Source organism: Taudactylus pleione, unplaced genomic scaffold (assembly GCF_031769625.1).
Source record: "Taudactylus pleione unplaced genomic scaffold, aTauple2 ptg001343l, whole genome shotgun sequence".
NCBI classification, from domain to species: Eukaryota; Metazoa; Chordata; class Amphibia; order Anura; family Myobatrachidae; genus Taudactylus; species Taudactylus pleione.
The window spans coordinates 182,701-210,182 of NW_028285743.1; the positions used below are offsets into that span (position 1 = coordinate 182,701).

General features: G+C 44.9%; 1 protein-coding gene across 24 annotated transcripts in view; it reads left to right on the forward strand.

Moving 5' to 3' along the window:
- ADGRL2 (adhesion G protein-coupled receptor L2) overlaps positions 1-27,482 on the forward strand; it is a 179,679-nt gene that overhangs the window by 31,567 nt on the left and 120,630 nt on the right. The gene's annotated exons all lie outside the window — the stretch shown is intronic.

Sequence of the window (27,482 nt, forward strand, 5' to 3'; positions counted from 1 at the left end):
TGGCCTGTAAACGTATCCACTGACCTAGAACCATCAGTGTAATAATCCTGGGCGGCCAGCTGATCACCGTGGGGCTTCTGTGTGATACACATTATCATCATTTTAGATTTGCATTGCTTCTTCCACTCTGCAATCAGCGCCTGTGACCTAATTATCATTTATTGGGTGCATAAGCTGCAAAGCCGCCTGTTGCCGTCTCTGTTCCTGCAGTGTAAGTCCATGGGGGTAGATTTTACATCTATGCTGGACACCATGCAATGCTTGTTTGTATTATGTCCAGATGCTTTCATTTCTTGGTCACAAAACCTTTTACTCCTGTGCGAGGTGGTGTTAGTGCTGTCAGCTTATATGTCTACAGAACATGCTTCTGGCAACTCCATTTTTAAAAGGAGTAAATGCTCCTCTATGTTTAATTAGTGGGAATTCCTGTTTAAGGACAGAGAATGGGGTTTGCTGTACTGAGCGAGAAGCGCAGGCCTGGTCTCTCATTGTACAGTGTCCCCCAGATTCACTCTTGAGGTAAATTGTTTTTTATTTTTGGTCACTAATGATATATTAGCTATTTCCTCTCATTTCAGCCGCTTGTAGTGTTCAGTAACAGCTTGAACGCACCAGAAATAGGGAATAGCGATGTCATTGAAACAACACAACTATTGTTCCCACACAATCTCTCAGAAAGTGAGCGTAGGGCGGATGGTTGACACCATTTGTACTTCATTCTATACATCAATTGTCTATCCACACAGCGTCATAGTCACATCCCTAGTTCCCCAGTCGGTGGATAAGCTGCACTATTGTGAGTATTGATTCTGCTCACAAAATGGCTGCCTCCCCTGGTGCACTAATACTAAGCAAATTTTGCTCTTATTGTTTATGTGGTAATTTGCCCATAGGTGTAATGGATCTGCTCGCGTATAGATCATGTGGTAACATATTCAATCCTGCTTCTGTGGAAGAAATAAAATTGCGTCATTTCATATCTATTTAATAGTCGTGGAAGGTCTGTCCGTCCTCTGCCGTGCTCCTTGCTGACATCTTCCACTATGGAAGGCAGAGAAAGAAAGGGGCTGCGATAAAGTGCAGGGGCAGGTGGGAGACAGGCCCATTGACTTGTCGAATGACGGGCCCGTTATGCTAGTTAACTAATGGATACAAAGGGCGAAATTCAATTGTTTGTAGCCACCAGATCAGCTTCCGGCGCCCAAATGGCACTTTGGTTGGGTGTAGCCGTTATACGCGGCTAAACCCGACCTCATTGGGCGTGATCGGCACGGCGGTTATTACATCAGTGTAGTAATGTGCTGAGGGCGGTTATTACATCAGTGTAGTAATGTGCTGAGGGCGGTTATTACATCAGTGTAGTAATGTGCTGACGTCGGTTATTACATCAGTGTAGTAATGTGCTGAGGGCGGTTATTACATCAGTGTAGTAATGTGCTGACGTCGGTTATTACATCAGTGTAGTAATGTGCTGAGGGCGGTTATTACATCAGTGTAGTAATGTGCTGAGGGCGGTTATTACATCAGTGTAGTAACGTGCTGAGGGCGGTTATTACATCAGTGTAGTAACGTGCTGAGGGCGGTTATTACATCAGTGTAGTAACGTGCTGAGGGCGGTTATTACATCAGTGTAGTAACGTGCTGAGGGCGGTTATTACATCAGTGTAGTAACGTGCTGAGGGCGGTTATTACATCAGTGTAGTAATGTGCTGAGGGCGGTTATTACATCAGTGTAGTAACGTGCTGAGGGCGGTTATTACATCAGTGTAGTAACGTGCTGAGGGCGGTTATTACATCAGTGTAGTAACGTGCTGAGGGCGGTTATTACATCAGTGTAGTAATGTGCTGACGTCGGTTATTACATCAGTGTAGTAATGTGCTGAGGGCGGTTATTACATCAGTGTAGTAATGTGCTGAGGGCGGTTATTACATCAGTGTAGTAATGTGCTGAGGGCGGTTATTACATCAGTGTAGTAATGTGCTGAGGGCGGTTATTACATCAGTGTAGTAATGTGCTGAGGGCGGTTATTACATCAGTGTAGTAACGTGCTGAGGGCGGTTATTACATCAGTGTAGTAATGTGCTGAGGGCGGTTATTACATCAGTGTAGTAACGTGCTGAGGGCGGTTATTACATCAGTGTAGTAATGTGCTGAGGGCGGTTATTACATCAGTGTAGTAATGTGCTGAGGGCGGTTATTACATCAGTGTAGTAACGTGCTGAGGGCGGTTATTACATCAGTGTAGTAATGTGCTGAGGGCGGTTATTACATCAGTGTAGTAATGTGCTGAAGGCGGTTATTACATCAGTGTAGTAACGTGCTGAGGGCGGTTATTACATCAGTGTAGTAATGTGCTGAGGGCGGTTATTACATCAGTGTAGTAACGTGCTGAGGGCGGTTATTACATCAGTGTAGTAATGTGCTGAGGGCGGTTATTACATCAGTGTAGTAATGTGCTGAGGGCGGTTATTACATCAGTGTAGTAACGTGCTGAGCGCGGTTATTACATCAGTGTAGTAACGTGCTGAGGGCGGTTATTACATCAGTGTAGTAACGTGCTGAGGGCGGTTATTACATCAGTGTAGTAATGTGCTGACGTCGGTTATTACATCAGTGTAGTAATGTGCTGACGTCGGTTATTACATCAGTGTAGTAATGTGCTGAGGGCGGTTATTACATCAGTGTAGTAATGTGCTGAGGGCGGTTATTACATCAGTGTAGTAATGTGCTGAGGGCGGTTATTACATCAGTGTAGTAATGTGCTGAGGGCGGTTATTACATCAGTGTAGTAACGTGCTGAGGGCGGTTATTACATCAGTGTAGTAATGTGCTGAGGGCGGTTATTACATCAGTGTAGTAATGTGCTGAGGGCGGTTATTACATCAGTGTAGTAACGTGCTGAGGGCGGTTATTACATCAGTGTAGTAATGTGCTGAGGGCGGTTATTACATCAGTGTAGTAATGTGCTGAGGGCGGTTATTACATCAGTGTAGTAACGTGCTGAGGGCGGTTATTACATCAGTGTAGTAATGTGCTGAGGGCGGTTATTACATCAGTGTAGTAACGTGCTGAGGGCGGTTATTACATCAGTGTAGTAATGTGCTGACGTCGGTTATTACATCAGTGTAGTAATGTGCTGACGGCGGTTATTAGTGATATGAAGTCAAATTTGTAGCACTGGAAAATATTTAAGTGTTATGGTGCGTATACACTAGACTATATGCTCCATGAGCGATGTCGTGTAGTGTGTCCCCGGCAGGGTGTGCTCAATGGCGTTCATGACATTGAGCACACCCACTGAACGATATCATTAACGATATCGTTCAGCGCCGGGCTCACTCCCCCATTCCATAACATGCAGCAACCTGACGACATCGTCAGGTTGGCCTGCATGTTAACCCGATGAACGATGATGTCGAACGACCCGCGGGAACGCGCGTCGTTAACGTTCATCGTTTTTGTGTTAAAAATGGACGATAAAGTGGACGACTGAACGATAACTATATCGTTATCGTTCAGTCGTCCACTTTAATCGCCCAGTGTGTACCCACCATTAGACACATGTACCATCTTTGTATATAAATATAAACTAAGTGACCGTTTTGCTGAGTGGTTTTAGCTCTGATCGCGCCATTCATTGGCAAATTCTCTGTAATTTGTTTGAAAATGAAACCCTTAAGTCACAGGACGAAAAAAAAAAAATCTTATTAAACACCTATTAAAGGGCAGTGAATGTGCGACTTTGTTTTATTAAGGAGATCATTTGAGAGGCGGAGCGCAGCCACGCGTTTCTCTGGCATAAAAAAAAAATGTTTACTTCTAAGTAATCTCCTTGCAGCTCCCCGGAAAGGGTAAAAGTGCGGTTCAGCCGCGTTAACTGTGGAGGGTGTCTGAGTGGCAATTAACCTTCAGCAAATAAATAGTGCACTTACAGGAACCTGATTCATGGGAAAAGTCCATTTCTTTCCCAAGAGCACAAAATAGGTTTTTGAAAAATGGATGCAAATAAAAATAGTCACGCTGCAACTGAATTGAAGGTTTTGGCTCCACAGTAGTTTTGGTAGAGGACCAGCTATAAATTGTATTTTGTGAGAGGAGAGATGTACAAGCAAATAAACATTTAGTTCCATTGTCTATACATAATATAAGGTTGTGCCTAGTTTGGGTTGGGGAGGGGGGGGGGGGGGCAGATGACCTTTGTGATCCTGTCGTAAAAAGTCTTTTTAGTTGCTTATAGGGGTCGGATACAGCACCACGGGCGTGTAGCTCCTCCTGGGCCCGGAGCAGTTCAGTTGACCATCGTGCCCAGCATCTAACCCGGGAGATGCAATTCAACGCGACTATAGCCCGGGTAAGACCGCGACTGGCCCCGAGGCACTAGTTAGCGCAAATTTCTGCTGCTTCCTCAATTTATTATTAATTTTGGGTAATCTGCTCCAAATTGTCCAAAAACCCCTTATCTGGAAAGCATCGAGAATCCTGCATACTATAGACATCCGGAATATGAACTTAGTGTATGTATGTATGTATAATGTTTCCTTCTCTGAAACTTTCCAAATAAAGAACAATATATTCTGCATTTTCAGCAAAGTACTAAAATGAAATGACCCTGCCTTATTTTTAATAAGAACGATATGGGGCACCGGGTGATTCAGTGTATCAGATAGAAAATACCCCATTTATAATCTGAGCCGACGCAGTTGTACCTGGACGGACCTTTTTATTTCTTCAACCTTCGAGTAAAACCTGAAAGTTATCCGTGTTATTTTAGCGCTGTAAATCAGGGGTGAGACACGGGTTTCTTCTGAGAAGTGTATAAAATATCTAGGTAAAGCATAAATTATTTCAAAGAGCAAAAAAATTGAAAAATAAAGTGGTACAAGTTTCATATGTGGATATTAAACATGGCGGAGAGCCACCCAAACCAAGTGAGAGTTCAAACGCGTTCCTTACAACTCGCTTGTGGAGTGGAAGGTGGCGCCAAAAGCAACACCGTAAAAATTAGTAGCACCTAATATGAATGAAAAAGTGTTAAACTGGAAATAAATGTTATGTTAGAAACGTGAACTTGGATATTTGCTGGAACCATCCCCTAAAACGCTGTAATGGAAATGCTGTGTACTTTTTTTGTGTGAGATCTTGCAGCTGTTGGAGAAAATTAAATTAATTCCCCGCTGTTAATCTTGTACGGTTCTGTATAATTTTTAAGGGATTGCAGGTGTAGGCAAATTACTCATTACGCCATAATGAATGTTGCTTTCCCTTGCCAGGCAGACACTTTGTGGCTCTAGACACTGGTGCATCCGGTTTTTATTTTTTTCCCTCCTCTAAAGCAGAAGGGGTTAATCTTTATTTCGTCAGGGTACGTCCTCTGTGCAGCCAAATAATTTGAGTGGCACATGGAGGAATATCCTCCGACAGATCGCGCAGTCGGTTGCTCGATAAACATCAGCCAGTTTCTGTTGCTTAAAGGGCCGGCGCTGCGTTCGTTCCAGTGTATCCCTTGCTGTGGGCGAGAAAAGCCGTTCTCGAGAAATGTAGACTTTATAACCAGCGGTGGTAAAATAAATTCTGCCTCTGCCAAAAACAATTCCGCTAGAATTCCATCTTTTTATTTTTTATTTTTTCCCTTTTTTTTTTCGTTCTTAGTCGTCAAAACCTGACAAGTGCTATGATTGCGGGAGTGGTCCTAAAGCTCCCCGGGGGTCTTTTGTCTGTGATATAACAGATCTTGCTGGTGTAGGGTCTTTTGGCCTTTTTCTTCTAGAGTCCTTGACTTTCAGGAAATTCCCCTCCCTCTTCTAATAAGTGAAATAATCTCTTGGCTGCTGATAGCGGGGAGAACGAATCTGCGCTTTTAATGCGACGGACGCAGGAGACGGTAAAACCCCAGAGTTCTACAGCCTCATAAAGAGACCGAATATCAGAAGTGGTCATATTCCACTAAACAAAAAAATAAACTAAACACTGTTGGAGCTACATAGGGTGGAGGTCGGGGGGGGGGTTATGGTAAAAAGACGAAGGAAATCGCGGCTGAATAACAAGCGAGCTAAGATACCACAATCTGACCATATATAAAGTACCAAGAGACACAACTCCCAATTATATAATTGCTCTCCAATTGCACATCTGCTGTGGTTTTTATCAGAAAAGGAAGCCTGTTAAATGGAGAATTTAGTTTTATAGGCCCGCGCCTTTTATATAAGAGCAGCCCGGGCCGTGATTTCGCCACATTTCGTTACATCCACAGAATACAGAGTCTATATTGTTGCCAAAACTCAGAGAGCAATTTTATGGCTCACTCTTAATTTGACTCAAACTTTCCATTTTTAGATTTCACCCCCCCCGCCCCGCCCCGCCCCACATACACACTTTAAAAAAAAATAAAAAATTATCGAATAGTAAATACTTTGTCCCAAAAAACATCTGTCCCCATCAAAAGTCCGTTCTGGCGTTTTCACTAATTTTTTTTTTCTCCTTTTTACATATTTTATTTTTCCCGAGCTGACAGAAGCGCATTCACTGATTTAGACAAATATACACAGCGTCTGCGTATACAAATCACTGGTCACAGCGCCTGCTGTATATGGCTCAGGTGGAAGATTGAGTGTTGTGATTTTTGGAATTTTTTTTTTTTTTTTTTTACATATGCCATTTTCTGCTTATTTAGCTTTCCAAAGTGAGTCGCTCTCATGTGAATATGAAGGTTTCTCACCCGCTGGGGTAAACCTAAAATGTAATTTCCAGCCTTAATACGGACCCTGTAACAGGTCATAAAGCAGCTTTCTTTATCCATGCTCCATCGGGTCAGGAGCGGCCTGTAAGTAATTTGCTATATTGACTCGGGGAGTTGGATTAAAGGACGGGTTCTAGGTTATAAATTGCCGCATATTATAATGTCAGCACTTATGCTGTATAACTTCAGTTGTTTCCTTATTTTCCTATGCCCTGTATTGTCTCGTTTCCTTCGGTAATAGAAATGTATACATTCCCGCACTGTCAGTCATGTTAACGGGATAGCTGATGGTTTGTCTCGTATACGTAGCAGACATTGGCGTATGGCAACTCACACACCCTGCAGACATTGGCGGGCGGCAACTCGCACACCCTGCAGAGAGTGGCAGGCGGCGACTCGCACACCCTGGCAGATGGTGGCGGGCGGCAACTCGCACACCCGGCAGACATTGGCGGGCGGCAACTCACACACCCTGCAGAGAGTGGCGGCCGGCAACTCGCACACCCTGGCAGATGGTGGCGGGCGGCAACTCGCACACCCTGGCAGATGGTGGCGAGCGGCAACTCGCACACCCTGGCAGATGGTGGCGAGCGGCAACTCGCACACCCTGGCAGATGGTGGCGAGCGGCAACTCGCACACCCTGGCAGATGGTGGCAGGCGGCTACTCGCACACCCTGCAGAGAGTGGCGGGCGGCGACTCGCACACCCTGGCAGATGGTGGCGGGCGGCGACTCGCACACCCTGGCAGATGGTGGCGGGCGGCGACTCGCACAGCCGGCAGACAGGTTACAATTTTTATGTAGACACACATTTAAAGTGTACAATATAATTTTAATGCGTTGACTTTTAAGTTGGAAACACGGACACAGAGGTATTATGGGACCCGGGCGCCAACGCCTGATACCCTTCAGTGCGCCACTTTTATCCTGTAAGATTTTACATCTCAGAATGGATTGTGGAAGAATTGGATGAACGTAAAGGGCGATATTGCTAAGTTATGTGTATTTATCACTTTTCAGCAATTCCATAACAGTATAATGTGATGACCTATTACACACATGATAGATGGGGTCTGGATGGCTGGAAATAATCGCCGTACCAAGCTGCGCACTGTACGCCCCTATCTATGTGTATTTGACATTTCTACAGATTTTGCTCCTGGTATAATCAGATGAAAGTGCCAGAAAACTATAAACTACTGTCCCCACTTTTTGTTTCTGGCTACTCAAATGTCCTTTTAATATTCTGCAGGGGATTAAATCTGTATAATCCATTTGCACAAAACAGAAATCCTGTAAATTATTGCATTTATTTACTGTGGAACCGTCGCTGACAGCTCTGGAAACGAGAACCATTCGTGTTGGTACAAGCAAGGGTAAAGCTACCTTAAGGCGAAATGACACACATTATAATGCTTTGTCTGCGAAACCATTTTTTTTGTCTTTTGTCTCTTGAACTTTCCTCTGTGACTTTAAAGCAAAACTAGTGCATCTGTGCAAGTCCGTGTATTCACATTGTCTCTGAGTCGCAGGGTGGCTCAGCTCGGAATTAACTCTTTGTGTATGATCAGTAATGCCTCCTATGTACCCGGCATCAGGCTGTATGATCAGTAAGGCCTCCTATGTACCCAGTATCAGGCTGTATGATCAGTAAGGCCTCCTATGTACCCAGTATCAGGTTGTATGATCAGTAAGGCCTCCTATGTACCCAGTATCAGGCTGTATGATCAGTAAGGCCTCCTATGTACCTGGCATCAGGCTGTATGATCAGTAAGGCCTCCTATGTACCCAGTATCAAGCTGTATGATCAGTAAGGCCTCCTATGTACCCAGTATCAGGCTGTATGATCAGTAATGCCTCCTATGTACCCGGCATCAGGCTGTATAATCAGTAATGCCTCCTATGTACCCAGTATCAGGCTGTATGATCAGTAAGGCCTCCTATGTACCTGGCATCAGGCTGTATGATCAGTAAGGCCTCCTATGTACCTGGCATCAGGCTGTATGATCAGCAAGGCCTCCTATGTACCCGGCATCAGGCTGTATGATCAGTAAGGCCTCCTATGTACCTGGCATCAGGCTGTATGATCAGTAAGGCCTCCTATGTACCTGGCATCAGGCTGTATGATCAGTAAGGCCTCCTATTCTGCTGTTTGTGTGGGATGCATTTGTATTCACAGAGTAGGTGTGTTATTCCCAGGATGAATGATGTGGCTGCACAGTCTCTGGATATATTAAGACTTTGGTGAATAACACAGAAAGTGAGCAAGGAAGAGAGAAGCTATAAATCTGTGTGTTGTGTAAACCTTGCAGGGTGACGTGAACAAGCGAATCCTGTAAAGCTGTCTGGCGGTAGATAGATGTTGATCTATGAGGAGTGACAGCGCTGGTTGGTTCGGGCTGTTTACCTGACGGTGTCTCTGGAATTTTACTCTTTGTTTTCCTGCGTGTTACAGAGCTGTTAGTGTTCCTGTATTTTCTCTGTATTTTTAATGTCATCCAACCTTTTGTCGCTCCCAGCTGTGCCTTCCCCTGTCCCTTATTGTTTTTCTGTTCTCTCCATTTGCTGACTGTAATCTGCATGCCATGTTTTGCTCCTCTGACAGTAATCTGCATGCCATGTTTTGCTCCTCTGACAGTAATCTGCATGCCATGTTTTGCTCCTCTGACAGTAATCTGCATGCCATGTTTTGCTCCTCTGACAGTAATCTGCATGCCATGTTTTGTTCCTCTGACAGTAATCTGCATGCCATGTTTTGCTCCTCTGACTGTAATCTGCATGCCATGTTTTGCTCCTCTGACAGTAATCTGCATGCCATGTTTTGCTCCTCTGACAGTAATCTGCATGCCATGTTTTGTTCCTCTGACAGTAATCTGCATGCCATGTTTTGCTCCTCTGACTGTAATCTGCATGCCATGTTTTGCTCCTCTGACAGTAATCTGCATGCCATGTTTTGCTCCTCTGACAGTAATCTGCATGCCATGTTTTGCTCCTCTGACAGTAATCTGCATGCCATGTTTTGCTCCTCTGACAGTAATCTGCATGCCATGTTTTGCTCCTCTGACAGTAATCTGCATGCCATGTTTTGCTCCTCTGACAGTAATCTGCATGCCATGTTTTGCTCCTCTGACAGTAATCTGCATGCCATGTTTTGCTCCTCTGACAGTAATCTGCATGCCATGTTTTGCTTCACTGACAGTAATCTGCATGCCATGTTTTGCTCCAGGTCCAACGCTCCTTTGGGTGCTGCACAGCCCAGAACCAAGTATCTGGCCGCCCCCGCCCGCCGCTGCCAGTGTTTATTTCCAGGTCTTAGTGAGAAATCCCCAGGAAAATCTCTAATGGGCTGATTGTTGTAGTTGACAAGGATTAAAATGTCACTTTATAGTTTCAGTTCCTTAATCCTCTTGCCGGTCTTAACGTACCTTTCAGCTCGCTAATTAGCTTTTTTTTAACCTTTATTAAAATAAAAGCTATATTAAAATGTAACTTTTTTTTTTTTTTCTGCAGCGCCCTCTGTAGTTACGTGTAAAATATTAAACGCAGTTTACTGACCGACGTGTTTAGCGTTCGGTATCCTCCGATGCTGATTTTGCTTTGCCATCCGTGCTGTTGGTATGTTGTGAACATTATGTGGAGACTGGTTTTATTACCTGATTGTTGTAGGCAATTTGCGTCTGTAGATGGCTATAAACCGTTTATTTTCTGATATCGCTACCCATTGAGCCCCTTCTCAGCAAGCACGAATATCAAGGGTCCTTTAACGGTTGCTATAAACTGCTGGTTATTATAGGTAGAAAAGCTCTGGAGGACGCACGGCTATTCCATATTTTCTCATTGTTAACAGCCCTTGTATATATTGTATCTGGCAGCGAACCCCCAACATTGAGCTTTTACATGTATGAGGCTTGAATTTGAAATGGTTTAATCTAATCCTGATTCAACTCAACTGCAGAGTATTGTAGTCTTTCCTTATCCCCGACATCAAAGACTACAGAAATAAAACCCCAGAGCTCTCAGACAGTTGCCTGAAGATTGGCAGATATTAGTCAAAAAGGTCAAAAGTCAAAGCATAACATGTCAGTTAGTTGATTAATTTAAAAAGACACCACCAGCTGGTTCCTAGGAGATTTGCGGGATGCACCCTTGTGTGTGTGTGAGCACATGTTAAGTTCCGGTCCCTGTAATTTAGGGGGTTTTATCTTCCTCCTCAGACTGTACCCATAATGCCTTGTTTAGATACTGTATCCTCTAATCTTGCGCTATAACCAAATCCTGCTCCCATCTCTTCCTATAATTAAACACTTCGGCCACAGCTCATCGACGCTCATTTCCAATCTGTATTTAAATGTTTTAACAGCGGTGAAACTTTTGCAGCCATTTACCTGACAGCGGTTAACGCTTTGAATTAACTTTTATGTTCACTTTAATTTGGGGTCCTAATTATTCCGAACTCACGTGAGTAGATTTCGATTACACCAGACTGCGGGGATTTGTAACTACGGCAACTGGAAGATCATTTTACATAAAGTAGTTTTGTTCTGGTGATTAGGTGAACGTGGAATGTCAGACAATGGAAACGCTCCTCAGATAAGGCCCGTGGTGAGACGCACGATTCCTCTGTGGCCATAAAAGGACTTTTTTTTTGTTTAAATCATGAGGTACTTCTCATTTTTATAAGAAACTTTTGCTGACCATGAGCTAGTAATCCCCCCCTACACACACCAGAATAAGATGTTACAGTTCATATTGCTTTATCCTGCTCCTGTCATCACTGTTGTGGTTAATTTTGTACTTGTGTGTAAAGGGCTTTAAAGGAACTAAGTCAAAGTTCAGTAGATATTTATGGTCACCCACTTGGATCTTTCCGAAATATTCCTTCCCTTCTCTACCACGGGAGATGGGAACATTTCAAGCTTAAGGAGCAATTTGTTTAGCCCGTGAGGTTCGATCGTAACCTTACTAAGGAGCAGAAAAGGGCAATTAAGTTGCTTCGTTTTTGCGTGCGAGCAAAAAAATGCGCAAAGATCATTCGCTGCACATCACGTGGAAACATAGCTCACGAAGCAGCCACGGGACATTGCGGCTTGGACCTGCCCCTGCTCCATTACATTGGTATGCGTAGTGGGAACATAGGTCACCGTAAAATGCCGGAAACGCATGTGCGCACGGTATTTGACTCTTAGGGCTGAACTGCATATAGTCCCCGCGCAGCTTCCCGAGACCTTTTCTTGGCTGGCGTTCCATTACCGACAGACTCTTGTTTTGCATCTCGTCCTACATTTATTTCTTTTTGAATCTCCTTCGTTATTTTGTGCGGTTGCCATTTGCCATAAAAATTAAAAACTTTCGATGGCGGGACAACAAAAACGTTGGGGTGAAATGATGTCTAGTAGCGAGTAGACCCCGGGACCCCGAGGGACCCGCGTTCAGGGCGCAGTGAGTGATGCGTTAATGTCGTTTTGCTTTGGTTACGCAATGCTCCAGGAGGTTTCCCTGCAGATCGCGCCTCGCACCTTCGTCAGGCTCTGCCCGGAGGGACAGATGGGAATGAGTGGGTATCATTGTGCACTTTGCGAGCCGTACTCACTGTTTAGTTTGGCAAAACTTTCCGGTTCTGTGGTGTTTATTTTTCCGACGCCACCCACGCATGTGACGATTTGTTTGGATTAGAGTTACCTGTATTTGGATCGTGTTAGGCTTCTTACGATGTCACCACGCACTCAGTGTCTTTGGCAAGGGAGTTGTTCATGAACAATTGCGCCTTCATCCGCGCGAATAACTTTGCACGTTTAGATTGTATAGACGGGAGATTACACCACGCGTCCTGAAATCTGATTGTATAAAGAGAAGGGTTTTCGCTTGTGTTACGGAAATGTGTCTACACCAGTCATAATATAGGACCCTGGACAAGTGGTGACTGCATTTCCGTCTGGTAGAGTGCAATGATAGCCAGCCTGGTGCCGCATCTCGCGGCCTTCTAAGCCTTAAATGGGGCTGCACGTTACCCTTAATTAAAGTAATAAAGCCATACATTCAATCAAAGTAAAAGACGCCTATCTGTAATAACACGTCAGTCGAGAGCGAGTGTAACAAGCTATAACAAGCCAAGCCGGAAGGAGCTGGGGCCGCAGGGGAAGATTTGGAGGGCCGCCTGCTGCCTATTACTGGTGTTGCCGGATCTTTGACCATAACATCATTTATTTTGGATGCATAACGTTATTGTAACCACCAAACTGGACAGGAAGGTGGGATTTTCTTTTCTTCATCTTTGTCTAATGGTTTTTCGGGCTAAAAATAGATTATTGTGAAGCCCCCTCCGGATAAAATATCATTCACCTAAGTAGCTGAGATGCTGGAATTGGGAGGCTGGGAGGAACCACCACGCATAATGATTTAGAATGAAGTTATTGCAGGGAAATCTGATCTATCTAAGCAGCAGCTGGAGATTTGTCAGACGTGCGATATCTCTGCGCAGACCGCAAGAAGGCAGCTTTTTTTTTTGTTATTATTTTTAATATCGAGCATTAATGGGAAATCCAAACCCATGGCTTCTGAAAAGAAAGACCATTCCGGGGGTCTTGGTAGTAACATGTTACCGGTGGTGTTTTATGTCCACATAATGTACAACTCCCTCCGTTAACGGACACTCGCTAGTACGCACAAGCGACAATCCCACGGCGAGCCCGGGCTATAGGCTTTATATCTGTGATCGCTGGGAAGGTTCTGCTGCGTTCATGCAATTTATAGCACAATAGGGGTCCGTGCCCTTCTTTTGTCTGTCCGTACTTGTAAAGAGTTCATTGACCAGTTGAAAGAGAGATATCGGCTTAGAAGGGTGTGAAAAGTGTTAATTATGCAGAATTCAATGTACGTAGTTTTTACAAATCCCTCCTGACGCCCCCCCTCTCCCCTCAAGTTAAAAAAAAATATAAAAACCCTTAGTTGTTCCCTAAATAAATACAATGCTGCATTAGGCAAAGGGCATATTCATCCAGGCTGGCAGCAAGCAATTATTTGTGCCGCTTACTGGCGCTCTTTATGTGGAGTCGATCAAAAACTGCAACTCCGCACTAGCAGAAGACCGTCTGAAATAATAACTTAACAACCGTATTTTCCTCCCAACCAAGGCTTGTGTTCATGTACTAATGTGGGTTGTTTAGTTCATGATTGCCAGAAACATTTACGTTTTTATTTAGGAACTTGTTAAACAATAAAAGTAATTTTGGTGGTGAATTCAGTTATTTTTGAGGGGATGTAGCTCCCGGGTTAAGTTCCAGAGATTATTCAATTGATTGCATCGCGCCCAGCGCTTAAGCCGGGAGACGCGACTAATGCCCGGAGGTTCTTTGCGGTAAACTGCATCTCCCGGCTTAAATGCTGGGCGCGATGCTGTTAGCGCAAACGGAAAGACCGCAACTTGCCCTAAGGCACCGTAGGAGGGTGCGAGCAGAAACCCGCTAGTGGTGGGTTTACCGTGCAGCCAATTGAAGAAGAGCTTTTGCCACTTAATTCTGAAGCTACATCCCACGAAGGTAATTGAATCGCCCCCTTGGTTTGTTAGTAAATGTACTGATTATTGGCAAATGCGTTCAAAAGCTTTGCAAACGGAGATTGACGTTGTGTGTGCTTGTGTGTATAATCTATAAATATAATATTCTCTATCATCGGCCCAGACCAAGCACACAGGGCCTGATCCAGAGACTTACGGAATGACGATATTTTCGGAGATCGAGTGATTGTTTGCTATTGCGCAAAAGCCGCACTGCACACGTCCAGCGATTGCAATGCGCCTACGCCCATACTGAGGAACCACTCGCAAAGTGAGCGACAGGCAGACGGCGTTTGGGGGGTGGTTAGAAAAATGCAGGCGTGTCAGTTAAAATCCCGTTTCATCAGCGCGCGTAAATTAGTTGTCGCCATCGCAGCATGAGTGCTCTGTGTGTCCAAAGAGCTGCAGTGTTTTCGGCTGGTCAAACTTGACTTGCATGGCTGCTGTGCGTCGATGGTACCGATGTTTACGCTATTGTATGTCGTCGGACGGATATGAGACGGTAGCAGTGGCGTCCCTATCGCGCCCAGCACTTTGCTAGGCTTTGGAAGGCATATTTTAGCAACTGCAATCCGGGAGAGATCGCAGCCGCGATAGCGTAAATCTCGTAATCAGTGCAAATGGAATTTCTGATTGAAATCCCTTCAGAGGACCTTTGTTGTGTCTCGAATATCTGCCGATTCCTGATGATCTCCTGTTATTTTACTCTATTATACGCCTTGTGCCTGACTGGTGTCACACAGCGCAAAACGCCAACCGTTAAAGCGGCGTCTGTGATCCTCTCAAACAGCTCTTTCCAAGAAAAATAATGTGATTTTGTCGTAATTACTGCAATCATGTTAGGAATATATATATATATATTGTGTGTGTATATATGTTATTTATTTAAAAGTGTGCGTGAGTGAGACGTAGCTCCCTTGATACTGATTGTTCAGCCATTGCGCGCACACAACCGTACAATGATCCAGCTATGACCATCTCACTTTTCCGTCATTCCCGGGTCATGTCGCTTTGTTTGTGCGTCACTCGCATGTTTGGGAATATACAGATGTCCTCACACACTATGGAGCCAATTTGAATCCAGCGTGAGTAGAATAACGTGGGGAAGTTGATCCCGAAGCTGTTCAATCCAGCGCGCTATTAGGTCGACTAAATTATTTCTTCCTGCACCCTCCTGAGGCTCCGAGGAGAAATCTGACTAAAGTGTCGGACGGGACTTTAGCCGGAGCATGCCAGTTCTCGCGACTAAACACCCAGTCGCCAGATCCGGCATTCCTCGAAATAACTTGTAATAGTCGGACTAAACAGCGCACTGAATTGAATAGCTCCTGGACCAACTTCCCGCAGATAGTCATCTGCCCCTAAATAGAATCATCCCCTGAGCGTCTTTGTGCCATATGGCGCAAGACACCAAGGACTACAGGATCCCTCTCAGGGGGTAGACGCAGCGAATAGAAGCCCATAGGCCTCTTTTGGGCAACGCCATCTAAAGACCACATTGCCCACCTCATCCAAGAGTACATCCGGGGCTTTGCGTATATGAAAAATGCGGTCAAACGTCCAAAAACGGCATTGTCGCATTTCAGTCTTTGCTGCATCCCGCCCTTGAAGAATTATTACACGACGGAACAATGACTAGTTTTTCATGAAACTATACAGCGCCGCGTGTGATATCTTCTGATCTGCCGCGCAGGTACAGCACGTTTTGTCTGTAATTGTTGGATGGCGTCGTTTATTGATGACGAGCACCAACCGTGACGCTGAAAGTGTTGATGAAGGGATTTCCACTCATTTTCGCAGGACCTGAATCTGCGTCAAATAGAAAGGTTGGATCGGCTGCGGCTTCGTTGGCGATACCGTTTTTTTGTTGATCAACCAGTTGACACGGTTCATCTCTACAGAACAAGTCTGCCAGCCTGATAGTCACACACTCCCTGCTGGTGCAAAGCCGCAAAGCCACCATTAATGTGTTATTGTTCAAACGTTGATCCGATCTGGAGTAAATTGCCCTTATTTTGTTGGAATACACCCTAATCTGCCATGGTGGTCACGGTGTGCCACTAGCTTGCAGGGCATTGTGGGTAAAACCAGGCCTGTTCTGCTTGCCTAAATAAACGCTATTGATTTTTAGTCCCTGTGTGCTGGATTTTAATTAGTTGCAAATGAGAATATGAACCATCCATTTACTAACAAGAGGCCGTTGTGTCACGCTGGGCAATGATCCGCGTTGATTTATTCCGATGATACATTCAGGTGTCTCATCATTTAGGAAGTAGGAATTATGTTGGAAATATGTTACGGAGACTCGCGTAACGGTGGAAACTCATACAGCGGCGTCTGACTTCCCGTTTACCAGCGTTTAGTATTATAAGTGTCTCACCCAGAATATAATAACTGCTGGTGCATGGCGGTACGTAAACTGCAGGTCATGTTTCTGCCAGGGATAAGCAAATAAATAAATCATTATTGAAATGTCTAGGGTAGAATACTTAATTATTTGACACCAGGTAAATGGCAGGAAAACTCGTTCTGCATGTACTTGTCAATACGTTTCCAGCAAGCTCACATCTTTTTGATTAAAGGTGCTGATATAGTGTTAAACCCAGATTACGAGAGCATCCTAACTTGTATTGATTCTGTCAGACTCGCTTCTATTTAGACAATATAAAAATAGACACTTGCAAGTGCTATATAAGTTGTCAGCGCACTTCTCTATGGACGGACGCCTTTGTGAAAGGCCAGGCATCGAGCGCGTCCATCAGTCAGAGGAATAAAGACACAATCTGGGGATTTTACTCTTATTTTTGTATTTTATTATTTATTTATTTTTTTACTGTCTCATTGTAACTTTGTTATTTATTTTTTTTACTGTCTCATTGTAACTTTGTTATTTATTTTAGACGTGTTTCTCTGCACTGGGACAATCTGTCAGGGGCACATTTGTTAAGGTTTCTGTTGTACTTGTTTGTGCTGTGTTTTCATCGCCCATTAAAGAGCGCTAAGGGGGTGGGATTGAATTGTTTTAACGCGGCCGCAGTTCCGGCCTCAAGTGCCGCGAGTTATTCAGTTGTTTATGGTTCCTCATTACTTATCGCAGATTTCAGCTCGCAGCTCCTGAGTTGCGAACAGAGATCTCTCCAAAGTAGGGCTTTTGGGCGCTTTAACGGCATCGCGCTCGGCTTTTCGCCGCCTTTACTATCTCTTTATGTGGGAGAAGTCGCTTTACACGGCTAATAAAACCGCATTTTGGGTGTGACCTCTATGAATACTGATGGGTGCTCAAAAACAATTAAATACTTCCAGTCACTTTAGATGGGAGTTGTGGTCACGATGACGGTGACTGGACGGTTATTCCTTTTAACGATGCATCACTATTTTTTGCTTTTTTAAAAAATATATATAAATCAATGTAATGAAATGGCTGTCGTCATACTAATGAAGCATTTAAAAAAAATGGAATACATTTCACGAACTTGTTTTGTGACATTGGTGCGATGTTCTAAGGACCAATGTCTGCGATGGCCCCTGGGTTTGCCTGGCTGCATCCCAGCGTTGTAGCCCGATATTCTGTTCCCACCAGGCTGGAGGTTGTATGTTCTCGGTAGGTGCTCAGATTTCCTCCCACGTCAGAATATAAAACCCATATTTGTTGGCTTCTGACTAGATTGACCTTGGCGAGCGCCTGTGGTAGGGAACTTCCATCGGCTGCTCCCCTGGGGGGCGGATACTGATGTGCCTGAATAAAATTGCGATGAATGTCCATCACTGGGTAATGTATTGGCACCGCATTAATGATACTGTCATAGCACAGCACTACGCAAGTTGCTTTCTTTTTGTGGCGTCCTAATAATAAAATGTTCACACAAAAATGACAAAGTTTTTGTGATGGTCCGAAGGCGTTGCGCCTGTGCTGGCCTTTGACTTTGAACGGAAATAGCACGTGTTCAATAGCAGAAGACACAACATATAGTGTACATGTCTGACAGCGATATGGCGTTATATCCATACATACACGCACGCACGCTTATTCTCCTTCACCCATGACCTCCGGGGGCATTCAGCCCACGTATCACTGGCGCGCGGACCGGATCTCACTGCCAATAGGAATATAGCGTTTTCTATGGCCACGCCGGTTGCTGTTCCTGATGGAGGGGTTTACGCTGGATGGAGGGGTTTATTTTTGTACATGTACAGAGCAGCCACGTTACCCGCCCTTGTCCTGCTTTACACTGTAGCGGCCGTGTAGAAGCTGATGTACCAGTGTAATGCCCCCCGTAGCTGAGTCACGTTGCTTTTGATCAAACACCCTGTATACGATGAGTATTGTGTGGTGGCAGCTTCTGCCGAGCCTGCATGCGATTATAAAATGGCCTTTTATGATGGGGAATTGGAATAATGAGTTAAGTCATATAACAGTGGAGACCATTTAGTATTTCAAAAACACAGCAGGGGGCTTTTAAAAAAGACATAATTAAAATCAGCGGAAGATTCAGCAGCCTGTTACGGAGCTGAAGTCCCAGGCTTCCGCCATGATTTAAACGTCTCCAGGGCCCATTTCTCCTGAACGCAGGCTCGCAGATTTATTATAATATTTTTCCTTTTGCAGTTTATTTACATGAATACATTCTCCTCTTGTTACCTTTTTCCTTGTACACACAAAAAAAAAAAAAATGTTTTGATTTATGAACCCAATTTTAAGCGGCAGAGTCTGTACATTAACAGACCCGAATATTTATATGAGAACGGCGTCCGTAGCACTGTCCCCTCCCTGCAATCGCGGTTACCGGCCCCCATTTAGTTAAAAAAAAAAAAAAAATAGGCCGAATACCACTGGGGTTCACCAGTAATAGACCTAATATTAATCCTGGCAAAGCCGGAGCCAGCCGCGCAGCAGGTCATCAATAGTATATATTCCCACGAGTATAGAGCGGTAAAGCGACCGACCCAGATTAGGTTTTAGCTCTGAGGGTTTTGTGAAGGCTGGACAGTCCCCACCTATAGGAACAGTCCCCCTGGTTCATTATATGTTCATGTAGCTCTTTCATATAAAGTGAGTTGGAAAACTAAACATGTCTGTCGCTCACGTGGCTTCCTGTGTGTATGTTGCAGTGTAATATAGATTAGATAACGCACCTCCAGTATATAATAATGAATACTACATACTGAATAGCTGGCTCCATGTAGTACTCCAATGTTATACTTCTGATATAAATCCGAACTTATTAATATACGCAATAATTGAAAGTGCCGTTCTCCCTAAGCACACTGATGTAATGAAATCAGAAGTCGCTGTTAATACTGCCAGTATATAACACTGATTATACCATACTGATATTACTTACAGTGACTTTATACATATATTGGCATCGCTTGGGCATTCTCTAGACCAGTGATTCCCAACCTCGGTCCTCAAGGCACTCTAACAGTCCTGGTTTTAGTGATAGCCATGCTTAAGAACAGATGGTTAAATCAAAATAACTAAGGTACTAATTAAGGCCCTCATTCAGAGCCGTACGCTCTGAGCAGAGTGTACGCTCTGAATGAGGGCTGCCCTCCATAATTATGGAGCGTCCTCCTGGACGCTCGTATAGCTGTGGGTCACCACCCACAGCCTATACGAGCGTGCAGTTTGATGGCCGCGATGGTCTTGACCATCGCGACCATCGCCACTGCGAGCCGGAGCCTGCGGTTGAGTTTTTCAACCGCAAGGCCAGTAGTGATTTTGGCTCTATCAGAGCCAAAATCACTCCCACTGACATCACTAGTGATGTCAGTGGGCCGGCTTCTGACGGTAGGTGTTCCCTTGGGAACGCCCCCGTCAGGGAGGCACACCCCCGGCACGCCCACCAAAGGGGGCGTGCTGTCAATCAACATCGACAGCACGCCCCCTTTGATCAGACACAACGAGCGAAGGAAAGTCCTTCGCTCGTCGCGTCTGGCGCATGCGCACGACGGAGCTCCCGCCGTCGTGTGCATGTGCAGTGCACAACATCGACCCACTTGCGAGCGGACTGCCGCTTGCGAGTGGGTCTGAATCAGGCCCTAAGTCACCTGTGCTCAACTATGGCTATCCTTAACACCTGGACTGTTAGTGTGCCTTGAGGACCGTGGTTGGGAACCCCTGCTCTAGACAATTGCAATGTATTCTAGAACTTGCCGAGTGCGGAGAGTTGGTGCTTTCACATTAACGTTTGCTAAAGATGCTTCAATCCGTGGATTCAATATAACTGATAAAGAAATTGATCTGTTTCCAATATGACTATACATGTGGATGACGCCGTGCAATACAGCTTCAATAAGGAATCTGTATGTGGTCTATCTCCGGGATCACGCACGCAGGCGGACAGTTATCAGGTCGCAGTATTTACAGCATAAAGTTAAAAAGAAATAAAATAAAAAAAATTAAAAAATACCTCAGATAGGTTTGTTTGTTTTTTTTTTTTGGTTATGGGATTTGTCGACTTCCTTGAGGCCACATGTACAGCGCATTCAGTATGTGGGCTAATTCTTGATGCCTGCTCTGTATACAGCGCCCTCCAATGGGGGGGGGACTCGGTTGTTTTTGGGTGCCTGTAGCTCCCGTCTAAAGTGACAGGAGCTATCAGTAGTTTGCGGCTCTGGGCCAGAGTGCCGCGGGCGCTCATTACTTATGACGGATTTCCGCTCGCTGCTTCCTAAGGTGCGAGCTGATATCCGCCCAACGTAGGGTTTTTGGGCTCCTTGGCTGCATCGCGTCCGGCTTTTGGGCGTCTTAAGTGTCCCATTAGACGGGGTTAAAATCTGCATTATGGGCGCGACATCCGCGATAATGACGATCGTCCTAAAACAATTGAATCGTTTGTCACTGTAAACAGGAGCGGCAGCCACGATACTATAAATGAATTCCCTCCAAAGTTGGGTCATGCAAATAAATTGATTTCTTAGAAATATATGTTTGATGATAATCGCGAGGAAGCGGAGTGTATAAATTCCAAATGTTCCCTATTTTTTGTTGCTATATTTGGAAATGATTCCTTAGGAATTGCATGCACAGACCTATTTCTTTTATATCCTGATTACCTACCAATTAATCTAATTACTCCAAAAGTTACTTTTGTTTACAACTGTCTGTTATTGTGTAGTGAAGCAATTGAGCGCGTCAGACCTAGACAATGGGAGTTACAGCCAAAAAGTAACAATAGTTTTTGGTATTTATCTCTCCAGTCTACGCGCCCGGCACGTAACGTGTGTGTGACGTTTATGCCGCCGGTCTCGCAGAAGTCGGAGTAACAAGATCCAAGGTTCGAGGGGTCATGGCTCCAGGGTCCGTTAGTGCGCGCACAGGCTGGCGGCGAACGTCTTCTCACCATTCTCAGGCGCGTCTGGCACTGGCTCTTCCAGTGAATAGAGGAGGAAGGGTTAAACTAGAAGCTCCCAAACTCTGTCATTACAGTCCGGGCTATAAGGCTAGCCATGCTTGAGCACAGATTACTGTAGTACCTCAGTCAATTTGATTTCATCATCTGGATATTCTTAAAACCTGGACTGTAGTTGGGGGAGCGTGGGAAGCTTTCGTAGCTAGTGGCTCAGCACTAGGTACTATGGATATTCCTCGCACATATTACTCTTTACCAAGCATTCCGCGGTAGATGTGCGAGCCCTTGGCCTTTTATAAGACATCGCTGCATCAAAAGCCAGTGTCAGGACGGTCCTCCCCCCTGACTGACGTTGGTAATCAGCGGGCACAGTCCTCTGCATCCCCCTGGCACGATCACAGCTGTAGACATGGGTCAGCAGTTCTGTGACATCAGCTGCCGGGCACCCTAACCAGGATATTGTCTAGTACAGATTTTAGCTCCTCTCTCTCTGTACCATTACATAAATGAGGCTTTCAGTGTGTGCATCAGAGCCGTGAAGCATGAATACCCGGGCGGACTGGGAATTACATGCCAAGTGAGGGTCATATGCAACAAAGACTGAATAACACTCAGCAAATGTATACATATTAGGTAAGGAACATTGCCCTTGGTGCAGAAGAATTGGAATAAGCACCTTACATTGTCTAGATGAAGCATAAAGACTCCTTTTGTTTGGCTGAGCTGCCAGCACTGACCCGTGCACAATATGCCGTTATTGAACGCTTTGGACAATACGTTATTACGGTAAAGGGGACAGTGCGCTGCCAGTGGCTCCTCTTCCCTTTCACGTCCTCTGGGCAGTTTTAATCTCGTGGATTTATTTTGCTGAGTGAATGGGAGGTTGAGTGTTTCGTAGAGTGATTATAAAGTCTCCTTCTGTACTCTGTCCTGCGGTTGGGGTGTACGCCCATCTGACCCGACCAGTATTCTCGCCGGTCCTGGGCACAGAGTTATATGCCCCCGGTATTCAGCTTACCAGCTGTCTGCTGTAAATGGCGATGATAACACGGAACCTACTCCTCCCGTATTCTGATTAATTGGTCGCTTTTATTCTATATCATTGTATGCTTATCATGCCCGTTAGCAGAAATGGACGTTTAATATATTGGGATGAACCAACATCTTTGAGAAATCGGAGTTCATAAAAAAAAAAAAAATAGATCAACAGAGGCACGAGGCACTGAGAATGCAGCCTGTCTGTTCACTAGGAATTGGTGACATTGTTTATGCATGGGAATGCAGCCTATCTCTTCGCCCGAGGATTCATGTGATAACTGAGGCAAGAGGCACTGTGAGTGCAGCATATCTGTTCGCTAAATAATGATTTTGTAACTGAGGCATGAGGCACTGTGTGATACAGCCTATCCATTCGCTAAGTAATCATCTCATAACTGAGGCAAGAAGAGGCACTGTGAGTGCAGCCTGTCCATTTGCTAAGCAATCATGCGATAACTGGAGCAAGAGGCACCATGAGAAAGCAGCAAATATACATTCACTGAGGAGCCATGTTATCACTGAGGCATGAGGCACTATGAGAATGCAGCATTTCCACTCGCTAAGGAGCCATGTTATCACTGAGGCATGAGGCACTATGAGAATGCAGCATTTCCACTCGCTAAGGAGCCATGTTATCACGGAGGCTAGAGGCACTATGGGAATGCAGCATATCCATTGGCTAAGGAGCCATATTTCACTGAGGCAAGAGGCACTAGGAGAATGCAGCGCATCCATTCACTAAGGAAACATTTAATAACTGAGGCGAGAGGTACTTTGAGAATGCAGCCTATCCATTTGCTAAGGACCAATGTAATAACTGAGGCATGAGGCACTATGAGAGTGCAGCCTATCCATTCGCTAATGACCAATGTAATAACTGAGGCATGAGGCACTATGAGAATGCAGCCTATCCATTCGCTAAAGACCAATGTAATAACAGGCATGATGCACTATGAGAGTGCAGCCTATCCATTCGCTAATGACCAATGTAATAACTGAGGCATGAGGCACTATGAGAATGCAGCCTATCCATTCGCTAAAGACCAATGTAATAACTGAGGCATGAGACACTATGAGAGTGCAGCCTATCCATTCGCTAATGACCAATGTAATAACTGAGGCATGAGGCACTATGAGAATGCAGCCTATCCATTCGCTAAAGACCAATGTAATAACTGAGGCATGAGGCACTATGAGAGTGCAGCCTATCCATTCGCCTAATGACCAATGTAATAACTGAGGCATGAGGCACTATGAGAGTACAGCCTGTCGATTCACTTCCGAGTGATTTAACAGGTAACTAGAGTACTTAGAGGCCTCCTTGCACATATAAAATGTCTGCTCTCGTTGTATACCCTTGGTGAATGCACTTTAACGACTTGTCCATCCATAACCCCTGTAACAAATGTGTAAAACACATGGAGCTAATGCACGCTTTAGGGATGCATTTTTAATGTGTTTTCCATGCGTTACCTCATGCAATCCATCGTGCTGGTAGCGTGTATTATTTCATGGGAAATAGGGACGTTCTGCGTTCTAAAATTATCAATGCAATCGTTAGAGCGGCACCATCGGTTCTTATATTTTATTTCGTTTCCCCTTTTAAATTCCCTGCACTTTAAGGATTGATCTGCCGAATGCTGCCGGGATTTTTGGCCGCGCACATCCGTGCAAGATGGCAGATATTCCTGCGCATCTCGTTGGGGTATGAGATGATATAAGTGATGTTATTGATGGTGAAGAGCTCTGCGCAGCCATCGCAGAGAGCGAGATCTCCCGTTAATGTTATTATAGAAGTGTGAAAAGTGCAAAGAAAACGGAAATAAAAACCAATAATGCGACTTCGGTCCCCACACTTCTTCATCTATACTTAATGAACTTCTCGCTCAATGTGTTCTGTATTGTTGATACTTGTAGAAAATGTGTGTGTGACTATATACTGGTTACCGGTCTGGTTTGCAGCGGTATAGTGGGAACGCATTAGCTGTAACAGCAGCACTTTGCAATCTGCCAAAATAATGTTTTATTGAGCTTTTCTGCAAATGTTTCAACAACAATATTTGATTGTGCAGACATGTCGTCACCTCAGCTAACAAACACATCTTAGGCATTAATTGGGCTATTAGTGCGAATACACATGTATCCAGGATAACTGGGGAGCTGGCGTGATGTCACGCTGGGGCCACGGGGGACCTCTGGGCACCCTGGTGACTGAACAGACCCATCTATGTTTTGCTGCATGGCGCTCGGCGATGGCAGCTGTAATACGAGGTGCGTAGTATCAGGAGGATAACGCATTGTTTTTCATGCCTCCTGCTCGGCGTAGGAAATGTCGTCTGATTTTATGAATGAAGGTTGCGGCCTCCATTTAGGTGAAGCCAACGTGTTGATCCTCAGGAGCGTTGCTGCTCCTGACATATATCGGCGGTATTTAATGTCAAATCCAAGCATGAATTTTAGCGAATTAAGATAGTGCTCTAATAAAGGCGCGTTGAGAAAATATCCCCCCTTATAATAGGACTTTATGAAGAGGGCATCTGTCTGTCTGTGTCTCTATCAATCGTATATCTATCATCCTGTCTGTCTCATGTGTCATATATGTCACGTCTGGCCGCGTCACGCCTGTCCATCTATTGTTGCCTAAGCGGTCTTTGTGCAAAAATGTGTTTTAAGTAACACAACACACACTACCATATTTTTCATCCCACATTCATGGTCACTAGCTACGAGCAGTAATGTATGATTAAGTCCATATATATATATATATATATATATGTGAAAAAAATGACATACTTACTGATGCCCACTTGGAGAGACGCGTTGGGGGTGAATCAATTGTTTTTGGGCGCCCAATCTCCCGTCTAAAGTGACCGGGAGCTATTCAGTCGTGTACGTTAATAGGTGCAAGTGTAACGGTCGCCCATTATTTCTGCTCGCACCCTCCTGAGGTAGCGAGCAGAAATCCTCAAAAAGTCAGACTTTTGGGCATCCAGACTCCTGTTTTGGACACCGTGCCCATTACTTTGCCTGGGTTTAGCCCACTTTACGTGTCTAAACTTGGTGTATTTGGGTGCTGCATGCCTGATAAGTAATGGGTGCCCGCAGCACTCTGACCGATCGGCAAAACAGTTGAACATCATCGCCTGTTGGGCGACCATTACTTACAGGCCACGAGTAAACAATTGAATTTCCCCTGTTTGAGTCTCTTCCAGTCACCAAACAACAAAGCTTGGCTCACTGGTAGTCCAGCTATGTACTCATGCGCCACACTACAGCGCCCAGCGCTCTTTGTAATGGAAGCAGCCATTTTGTTGACGTAACTAATATACAACCTCGAGTAACATCCCCTAATGCACGGTACCCTTTGTACCTCATGTCCCAGCAGTGTTACTAATCTATAACGAATGGCTGGTCTTCCTTCCTCCCAGGTTAGCAAATGGTGCAGTTAAATGTGTGTACGGTTCAGGAGAAGCATTTCAAATACATAAACGACAGCGTTCTAAAAAGAATTCAAGGTCGTCTGTGATATATGTTCTGCTTCCAACCATTCGTTTTCACTTTCATATGTTCTTCTGTGACACGCTTTGATGAACGAGTAGCAGGCATTTCGGCGAGTTAGAAATTTGACTGAGAACTTGCGTTTTCCATTTATGCAAAACCGTCTTTTCCTGTTTTTTTTTGTCATTTTTGAACCGTCTCCTGAGTGCTTTGTGCAGCGCCACGCCCAATAAATGTACGTTTTATCTACGCCCGGCAGTGTACCCAGCCCCTGCCCGCAGCAGAGACATCCATGATGGAAACAGACACAGGATTCATGAGAATGCAGTCTTCCAGTTAGCTAGGAGATGGGGACGTTATTGAGGCACGAGGCACGTATCCTTCATCACGCGTTGCCAGTCTTGCCTCAGTCATGCCTTTAGTTTGTAGAGGAATGATTCGCTAGGGTCTCAAATCACTTTCATCCCACAAAATGGCCGCCTCCCCTGTGGGCGTATTCTCTCCTTTCCCAGCGTTGTCTGTGGTTCACTCATCACAGCGGCTTTAGGTAAAACGCCTGCGTCACTGTAAAATAGTACAAAAAGTAACCACCAGCTCGTATATCTCAGGCATAGCACCTCCCTCACAGGGACGTAGTTATAATACATGCAGTATGCTGCTGGTAACGTAAAATTACTTTCAGTGGGGAAATTCAGTTCAGCGGGATGGACGCGATTTGCCATTATGGAGCCGCAGATCGCAAACCTCTACATAGTAAGTTTTACCTCATACCACATTGAGGTGCGTAGGATAACTTGCAGTGTAGGGACTATTGTAACTCCACAACGCCCAGCGCTACATTGCCAGTTATTGAATTCTCCTCATATAGTCTTATCGAGTTATAAATGAATTTTCAAAACATTGAAAGAAAGTCGTTTTTATTTCCGTGATTCTCCCACGTGTCAGTGTGTGGTTGATTTTGGGGGCCACACGTGTCAGTGTGTGGTTGATTTTGAGGCCCACACGTGTCAGTGTGTGGTTGATTTTGGGGGCCACACGTGTCAGTGTGTGGTTGTTTTTGGGGGCCACACGTGTCAGTGTGTGGTTGATTTTTAGGCCCACACGTGTCAGTGTGTGGTTGATTTTGGGGGCCACACGTGTCAGTGTGTGGTTGATTTTGGGGGCCACACGTGTCAGTGTGTGGTTGATTTTGGGGGCCACACGTGTCAGTGTGTGGTTGATTTTGAGGTCCACACGTGTCAGTGTGTGGTTGATTTTGGGGGCCACACGTGTCAGTGTGTGGTTGATTTTGGGGGCCACACG